Source organism: Pygocentrus nattereri, chromosome 20, assembly GCF_015220715.1.
Source record: "Pygocentrus nattereri isolate fPygNat1 chromosome 20, fPygNat1.pri, whole genome shotgun sequence".
In the NCBI taxonomy this organism is placed as follows: Eukaryota; Metazoa; Chordata; class Actinopteri; order Characiformes; family Serrasalmidae; genus Pygocentrus; species Pygocentrus nattereri.
This window is the reverse complement of record NC_051230.1, coordinates 35623547-35633420: the sequence shown is the minus strand read 5'-3', so window position 1 is coordinate 35633420 and position 9874 is coordinate 35623547. Positions and strand designations below refer to the sequence as shown.

Here is a 9874-nt window from a genome sequence, read left to right as displayed (position 1 = left end):
ACCACTACTCTTAGTGCACTTGTGTGTCTTCAAACTACTTGAATACGTAAAACTCCTCCCACACTCTGAGCAGCAATACGGTTTCTCTCCTGTGTGAATGCGCTGGTGCGTTTGAAGATCAATGCGTTGATTGAAACTCTTCCCACACTCTGAGCAGCGGTACGGCTTCTCTCCAGTGTGAATGAGCCGGTGTTTTAGAAGGTGTTTTACTCTGTGCAGTAAAACTCTTCCCACATTGTGAGCAGTGATACGGCTTCTCTCCTGTATGAATGCGCCGGTGCAATTTGAGAGTACTCTTTCGATCAAAACTGTTCTCAAAGTCCACACAGTAGTGTTTTATCTCCTTGTCGCGTTGCTGCTTTCGTCTTTGAGATGCGTTCATGGGGAGGTCAGCAGGCGACCTCTTCTGAGTGCTGGAACGTGTTATGGGTGCCATATTTTTATAATTAATCTGTTTCAACTGCTTAACATTGTCCTAGTGGAATGTCCAGATATTGTTACGGGAGCACATTTAAGCTGGGTAAGGAAGTACAGGAGAAGACCTGAAACACATCATCATTTTCTGGAAGAAGAAAAAAAGATATATAAACTGAGTGTGCAGTGCAACAAAAGTCTGGTTTAGTCTGATCCAAACCATCAATTCTCCACATACATCTCCTGCCAGAAAATGGTTTTGGTAAGGTCTCAGAGATTATTATGATCATTAGTCCTTATTCCAAGTCATGTATAGACAAATTCAGAGAATAATTAAATTGGTGATGCCTCGAACCTCTTATTCACTTCTTACCCTACGGGTTTTACCCCAATTTTAGACCTAAATCTTAGTCCGGCTGAATCTGAGCCAACTGACTCTACCTTGCAGATCTTTGGCTCAAGTCAAGAGTCAAGTGGAGAGAGAAATGTGTAGTGTGCGAGGGGTGCAGACTTAAGGCGAGTGAGCAGTTATGTTTAAACACAGCTAAAGTCAAGCATTTGTACATCATATGATATGGCCGCCACTAAACTTTATCTAATAAATAAAACTTCCAACCTAAAACTTTATATTTAAGGTCCTTTCAGTTAAGTATTTTGTTAGTGGTGAGTGTGGCAGATGTTGAAAAAGGTTCGACTGCAGAACTTTCACACAACCAAGCAGTGTAGTATATAATCAGAATTCTGCAGAATCAAGACAAACACATAAAAGTATTCCAAAATAAAATTAATCTTGAACTCAAAATCTAAAATTAAATCAGTTCTGACACTGTGTATAATTAAAACCCTAGTGCACATGATGGAAACTCTGAAATATTGAAAGCTACATGTGCCCTGCAAACACGGCCATGTGAGCTAAATGTCAGTTGTGAAACTGGGGGCACACAAAGGGGCCCTCTGGTGACCAGCATGGGGCCCACATATGCCCCTGCTTTCACAACAGACTGGGCTCCACTTTAATACAGGTAGCCCACTTTTAGCCTTCATTTATGGCTGACTGGGGGCACATTTTATTCCGATTTTTCCAATTCATGACAGCCTGGTCATGCATTTTAGTATATAAAGTGTGGCTCTTTCCTTCCTGTTGAAATTAATGACACAGGGGATTTTCTAACGTGGCTCAATCAATCCCAGTAAACTCCAGAATCCAGGACTCGCTCCAACAAAGTAAGAACTAAAAGCTGTTCAGTTACTTGTTTGGCTCATTAAGAATCGTCTCTTGGTGGCCGTTTAAATCTTGCATGGATAAGTACATTTCTGTGACCTTTGGGCTTTCTCTCGTTACAGTGCCCTCGATTGGTTGATTTGTGAATTGGGATATAAATTTGAAGGGGATCTGAATTGGATGCAACCCAGGACTACTATCAGCGTTCAGCCCACAACTTGTTTCCCATCATAACTGCACTTTCCTGGGAATCCAAAGTCTTCCCAAACAGGAGATGAGTGTGAATTTTCATGGCTTTTTCCAGCTAAAGCTCGGTTTCTCTGAATTTTCCTCAGGTGTCTGAGTGGAACTGCGGCACCATTTAAGCTGGAAAAGACAATTGGGCAAGCTAGCGAATAAGAAGCAGGATGCCAGCCTTGTCCATGATAGGGTGAAAAAAAAGGTTTGGTTAGTTCAAGGTTAAAATTTCATAGGTTGTGTTAAACAGAGATATAGAAAGTACTACTGTTGTCATACCTATTATAGCATGAAATTTAACTGTATTCTGTAACTGTCTCATGACTCCATACTGAGAGAAAAAAAACACGAGCACCATTACAAAACACAATCGGGCACAATAATAACTTTATTGTGATTATGCTGTTTTTATTAAACCAATGACAAAGTCACTACATTTTTTAATTATTTTAGACCCATTTTGAATCATAAAATTCTGCTTTTCATACAGTATGCTAATGCCTTTATATATGGAATTATTATGAGCTTTAAACTACATTACAATGTATTTATGCTTATAAAGAATTTCTTCCAAATTGAATTATAAACTAATTTTTCAGTTATTTGGTCTGTTGGTACTGTACTTGAGCAATACCACACCAGTAGGTGGCAGTAGAGCATCATGGTCTTCCAACAGCAACATAACCCAAACAGAAAACCCCAACTTAAAAAGCATCAACACGCAGAATGTTTACATGTTAACTCGGGAACTCCCACGTGTTCTGATCCCAATCTCCTGCCATTCGAGCGAGGTCCTCCCAACACAGTCCCACGCAGTCCTGAGAGAAACAGCTCTGTCTGAATGAAGCTGCATCTGTGTGTCTATAATCTATTATAAACCCATCAGATCTTCTTCCCTGAACTTCAGACTCTGAAGACATCAAAGTCCGTGTAGGAGAGTCTGCTCACTCTCCAGCCTTATAGACTTGCAAAAATGGCGTCTTGTCAAGTAAAATTACCTTAAATACAGTTAAATCTAATATCCCTCTTATTAAGACTGCTGTAAGCCTAAGACAAGATTATTTATTTTTAAACATTACTTACTTGTTAAAGTAATTTTACTAAGGCAACTGATTTTACCTGTTTACGAAATGTGCTTGAAACTGGCAAAATTATCTGCCAGCACAATGATATTCTACTTGATAAAATTACCTAAAACAAGTACATAATGGAAAATTAGATTTTAGATCATTTCACTTGACAATAACTGTTTTTTGCAGTGCAGACTCCTCTGTCTAAATGGGGAGAGACCAAACTACTCCAAAATGAAGGTCAAACACATTCAAAATCACCTTTAAATTTTTGCAAAAATCTTATATTTTGTAGCATCTGGCTCAAACAAAACACACAAAAACATGATTTTTCATTCAATTCTGGCTACTGCATTTTCGCATAGGCAACTGTAGTCGTGCATTAGTCTATAGACCACATTATGCCCACATTAGGAACTCTGGATGTATGCTTGATTTCTCAATAGCCAAAATGAATGAGGGTTTTCAAAAAAATTGCTTCTATCACATCGTGTGGTAGATAAAAATGTTCAAAATCTGGTATGTTTTGTCCTATGTACATTTTTCTCCATGAATTACAGGGTTATTAAAAGGCCTTAATAATAATATTGCTACTTGAAAGCTGAAGCTACTGCATGTAAAATTGCCATCACTAAGCTAAATGAAACTAAAGTGGGCTGTGGTGGAGTTCTGGCGAGTTATGCTACCTTATCGAAATGTTTATAGGTATACCTGTAAAAGGAAACCTCAGGAGAACATTTTGATCAAAAAAATACCATCTGAGCTTAAGCTACCATGCTTCCATTTCACAATAATAGCACTCACAGTTGACAGGGGCAGATCTAGCAAGACAGGAATTTTATGACTTGTGGCAGAGGAGGCATCCTATGACAGTCCTATGTCCTAAGTCACTGAGCTCATAAGTATGACCCATTCTACTGCCAGTGTTCGTCTTTTGAGACTGCAAGACTGTGTGCTTAATTTTATCCATCTGTTAACGATGAGTGTGGCTGAAAAACCTGAACTCAATAATTAGGTGTGTCCCAATACCTCTGTATATTTAGTATGTTTGATGGAGCTCTGTCACTCTAAAGAACACAGTTTCGTTGTTCAACACCTCAATGCCCCTCTAGCACATGCTTGGCATTAGGCATAATGACTTTAGGATCATGTGGGGCTGCTCCAGAGTGTCTTATTCTATTCATCAGTGCTTTTCTACAGAGTTTATACAAGCTGTTTGTGTATTTGAGCTCCTGTGTGAGCAGTGGGTGCACTATAACGCAAGCAAATTCACTAATAAGAGTGTCCACAAACCTTTGGATATACATTGTCAATCATGTAATAAGTTCTGATTTATGATTCAGATTAAAATTTACATTGTATGAGTAATCAAAAATTCGAAACTATTAATATGGAGAGTTAGATATGTAAAGAACATCTGTAACACTTACAGAACACTGTGCATCTCATTGTAAACCACTTCATGGCTTTAAGCTTAAGTAAAAGTAGTTACTGTAGTAAAAGTACTGTTACTGGAGTAATAATATTCTTGCAGTACAAGTATACATAAAGGAATTTACTCAAGTAAAAGTAAATAGTTTATTCGAGAATTTGGGTTACTTTTTGTAAGTCACAGTACGAATATATTTCCAAATGTATTCTATCATTGGAAATTATCTATACAGACAAAACTAAAAAAAGAAAACATATTACATGAGTGTTCATTGATCACATTGCCTTGGCCTTGAAAAACCGATCACTTGATTGAGAGTTCAAATAACAGGTAGTTTATTCAGGTAATAATGTAGTTTTTAGTGACAGCTGCCCATTAGCTCTGCAATGTCATCTTACATTGACTAACATTACAGAGAGTGAACATTACATATTCACAGCCTGCAAATTCTGGAAGTTAACTGAAACCCATTTCTACCATTAAAATCTATGATAAAAGCCACTTATCCAGCTTTGACTTTCTTTACGGTGGTATATTCATCCGGTAATCATAATTAGTTCACATACAAACAGAAATTCTTCAAATGTCTGTATTTCCAGGCAGTTTTCCAGGGAGAACTGAGAAGCCCTGGTCTTAGTAAATCTCAAAAACATAAGTGGGGTAAAGCTTATGTAGTATTGTGTAATTTACAACAATGTACGAACTGATTATAATGTTTCAGAAATGTATGAAAAACAGACATTCATAATTTCTATAATGATATACCCCCAAAGCTAAACATAATCTTTTCAAAGTACATTTTAAGGTCTAAGAGAATCAGTTTCAGAGAAAATACTTCTCATGTTAACAGTAACATAAAACAAATTATGACAATAATAAAATTAACTAAAGTGGGGAAAAATAATCAACAGGTTTACATCTTCACACAAACATAACCTCAAAGCATAAATAAGACATAGGCTTGAAAAAAATCAGAAGGATAAAAGAGAGATATAGACACAGCAGTGGACAGCACCTGCGGGTGTCTTCCCCCACCTAACAGAGACTTAGTCTGAGGAGTTGCAATTTTAGTGCAAATTATAGGTAAATTAGACAGTCTATATGTAGAATTACAGATTTTGATTCATCACTACAAGTCTAATATAACTACAAAACTACTGCAGACTTGGACTGGATCAGGAACAAAACTGAACATAGTGTCATACTGATGAGGTTCAATCAACAAAGATAGTGTTCCTCTTATGCATACTAATGCATATGCATCCAGGAAGAGTTAGTGAGGCCCAAGGCCTTGAAGGTACCTACTGGTTACCTTTCACCCAGTTCTATGATCATGGAATCAGAGACAAGTACAAAAAAATGTAATTCTCTCATGCCACAATGTTCTTCTCAAGCAACAATCACTCTCCAAAGGTTCTCAAAGAACATCAACAGCCCTTAAAATCTGTCAAAAGTATAAAGGAAAGTTCATGGTTGATTTGTAGACCGGAATGTATGTGACTTTATGCCGCGTACAATAGGCATGCATTGACCACATTGAGGAGAGGTCAGCAGTACATACTACATACAGTGTTTCATACTTCTGCCTCTTTTACAAGCTGCTCAGTTCTTCCCACCATAAAAAAGTCACTGTTGCAGTCTTCAGGGTCATATCTTTGTGGCAGTGTAGGAATCAAAGAAGTAAAAGAGGGATTCAAGGAGCCAGTGTTCAAAACTTGCGTCTTTGCAACAGAAACATTATATTAAATTAGAAAGCTTCTTTATAAAGCATATTTTTCATATTAATTGTGAACTGTTGAGGTTGCACTCATTACTACCCATTTCCACCACTGCCCTTAGTACACTTGTGTGTTGTTGCAGTCTTTAAATGCCTGAAATTCTTCCCACACTCTGAGCAGTAATACGGTTTCTCTCCTGTGTGAATGAGATGGTGTTGTTGGAGATAACTCAGACGAGTAAAACTCTTGCCACACTCTGAGCAGTGATACGGTTTAACTCCTGTGTGAATGCGCTGGTGTTGTCGGAGATGAGTCTGTTGACTAAAACTCTTCCCACACTCTAAGCAGTGATACAGCTTCTCTCCTGTGTGGATGCGCCGGTGCAGTTGGAGAGAACTCTGTTGACTAAAACTCTTTCCACACTCTGAGCAGCGATACGGCCTCTCTCCTGTGTGAATGCGCTGGTGTTGTTGGAGATGACTCTGGACAGTAAAACTCTTCCCACACTCTGAGCACTGATACGGCTTCTCTCCAGTATGAGTGCGCTGGTGTATTTTAAGATGACTCTGATGATAAAAACTCTTCTCACACTCTGAGCAGTGATACGGCTTCTCTCCCGTGTGAATGCGCTGGTGTGTTTTGAGATTACTCAGTTTAGTAAAATTCTTTCCACACTCTGAGCAGTAGTGACTTTTCTCCTTGCTGCGTCTGTGTGTTTGTCTGTCAGATGTGTTTGTGTAAACAGGACCAGATGATGTTTGCTGAGTACCAGAACGTCTTCTGGATGCCATATTTATCCTGTTTCAGCCTGTTCTGATGTGTTTATGGAAGTGCATTTAGGCTGGGTAGGGAAGTGCAGAAGAACCAGGACATCATTCATTTCTGGAAGGACAAAAAGAAAATATAAAAATGTGCGATGCAACAACAGTCTGATCAAAATCATGAATGCTTCACTTGCATCAACTGCCAGAAAGTATAAAATATAAGCTTTCATCTGTGGAAAACTCAAACCTCTTATCAACCAATCTCTTTAAATAGACATTTAAACCACTGAAGTTGTGTGGAGTTGTATGATGATATCAGAAACTCCAGGGCTAAGCTGGATTTGTCAATGTCAAAAAGGACTGAAATTTGAGATGTTTTACCCCATGTACATTCTCCCACTGAATGTTACTGGATCTTCTGCTCTACAAAGTCTTCAAGAAGGCAAAATATGTATTTTGCTACATGTGATTTTTTTTGACTATTTAAGCCATAATCCAAGACACACACACGTTATGTAAGCCACTAATCCTCCTGGATCTTTGGGCGGAAGGAAAAAAACACCCTAGACAGACCAGCCAGTCCATCATGGGGCTAATCCAAGACATTTATAGTCAATTTCACAGCATAATAAATTATGATATCTCAGGGTGCTTACACTACACAACAATGGACTCGCCGACTGAGTATCTGAAACTATAGATAATTCTCTATGTACCAACACGGACTTTTGTTTCTAGCAGTATTAGAGCTCAGGCAAAGCACTCGCTACCAGAGACCATGAGGAAGACTTGGCTGGCACAGGAACAGTGATGCACTGAACTACTGTGCAGTGTTGTCGCACAATCTTCATCTACATATAAAAAGATTATTAAAAGGTAACAAACCCATTACAAATTTTGACATATGAGGTGTGCAAACAACTCCTAGATATACTAGAGGCATTTTTGAACCAAGTGCTGTGGTCTGATGAAACAAACAGATTTCTTTAAATGTACTCAAATTAGCTTTCTCTAGGAAGGAATAAGTAATTGAGTAATGGTCTAACTTAATCAGGGTGAAATACAGTCGAATAAAATGGGTATATAATGGGGAAGTACATGCTGGTCATTTTTAGCAAATGATAAACTTTACTCGTGTCTAGACCATCAAGCCCCTACATGGCTCTCACACATTATTCCCCTCTAAAAACACCTCAAACACCCACCACAGGCATTCCTGCAATCTCTTAATCTACCAGCCCATTGACCACCAACCCCCACCCAGACATTCACAGCTCTCAGAAAGCTCTTCATATTGTTCCAGAACAAACTGCTGTTTTCTCACCACGTTTGTACAAATAGTTCTACCAGTCTTGGATAATGTCAGCATATCAGTCACCATTTCTACATTTATTACAGCTACACGTTCAATATGCCATGACCTGTTTTCACACACTGCTTATAAGTGAATGGTTGACAAGATCTGCTTTGTGTCTTCAAGCTGACAATAGAGGAGATAGTCATACACATGAAGGGCTCACCTGTACAGTCTGTTTGAAGATGAAGGAGTTGACCTGATAACATCAGAAACAATAAGAATGCAAAGTAAGTGAAGCACGAGATAAGCCAAGAACCACAAAGTCATGATCTAAAGAACACGTATTTGAAGTTTCCGATGTTTTTGTAAACAACCTGCCAAATACATCAGAAACAAACTGCTCTACGTTTAAAAAAACCCAACCAGAAAAACATTATCAACCAAATATTCTGGCCCAACAGCTCACATTACTCAGCTCTTCAAGGTTTCTTTACCTTCAGGAGCTCAACTCTGGTTCCAGGTCCTCCAACAACACTGTCCGAGCGCGTGGACCGCTGACCACAACACAATCTTCTGCTTCTCCACTTCAGTGCAGTCGGAGAAAGTTAGAGTTACAGAATTAGCGCCACCATCTGGAACCCTTTTCACAATGGAACCACGCGGTCACGGAAACGGGCGGAATGGTCGTTATTTTAAATCCTACCCGTATTCTGGTTGGGTAACAGCAAGCGCTCTGAAAATGCCGCAGTTTTAATTATTATAATGTGGCTGGAGATGAAAACTTCTCTCAAGTATATTAACACTAGTCAGACTTCCAGCTGTGGTCAGTTTCTCCTGGGTTTGACCATGGTAAGTTGTAGATAATAATGCTTTTACATAGTAAATACAAATTTCAAAGATGTTTTACTTCTCCTAACTACTTAAAAGCTCATATATGTTTACTTTCTCTAAACACAAAATTAACAAGAAGTTATGGAACTTGTGTTCAACACTGCACAGTTGAAGTGAAATAAGCACAATCAATAAAAAAAAGACTTACAATTTGTTTCTAAGCTCTTCTGCCTCAATTTATGTCTCACTCCATCCTATAATAAAGCTGTTCTCACCTCATGTCTGCCAGTCTCAGCCTCTTGGGTCTCCCTCCTTTAATTTCTGATGCCAGTCATAAGAACACAAATTGATATCAGAGCATAAACGCAGATTTAATATCACTCTCTTTCCCTAATGGTTTAACTGGAAGCAAAGTTGTCTTTAAACGATTAAATGATTAAATTAAGTGTTTCAATCTGGAGTGCTTCTTGAATGAGGTACAATACAGAGCAGCCAATCAGAGCAGATGTCATTTACACACATGAGTTTCAGTAATAAAAACTGGTTTAATTCTAAGGGATAAAGAAAGGTCGGAATTTTGGCACACAAAACCATACAAACGTCATAAACGGAATCGTCACAACAGACAAGATACGAGCCCTTTTAAAGTCATTTTAGCTGCTTAAGCAAACACCTTCTTTCAATCTTCTCATTTTACTACCACAAACATCTGTTAGCACTAATCTAACTAGAGCATGTTTCACTTTTGATGTCATTTGGAGAAACCATGAGTACAGTTTTCCACTAAAATGCCCATCTATGTGGCTGCATTTTAGATCTTCACACTTCCCAAAGGAAGCAGGCTTTTTCTTAAGATCACATGTTCCTTGCCTGAGAAGTAAAGCCTCAA

General features: G+C 38.5%; 1 pseudogene; it reads right to left on the bottom strand.

The window, feature by feature from the left end:
• Positions 1-4686: 4686 nt before the first annotated feature.
• The window catches only part of LOC108412292, a 51183-nt pseudogene continuing 45995 nt past the window's right edge, over positions 4687-9874 (bottom strand).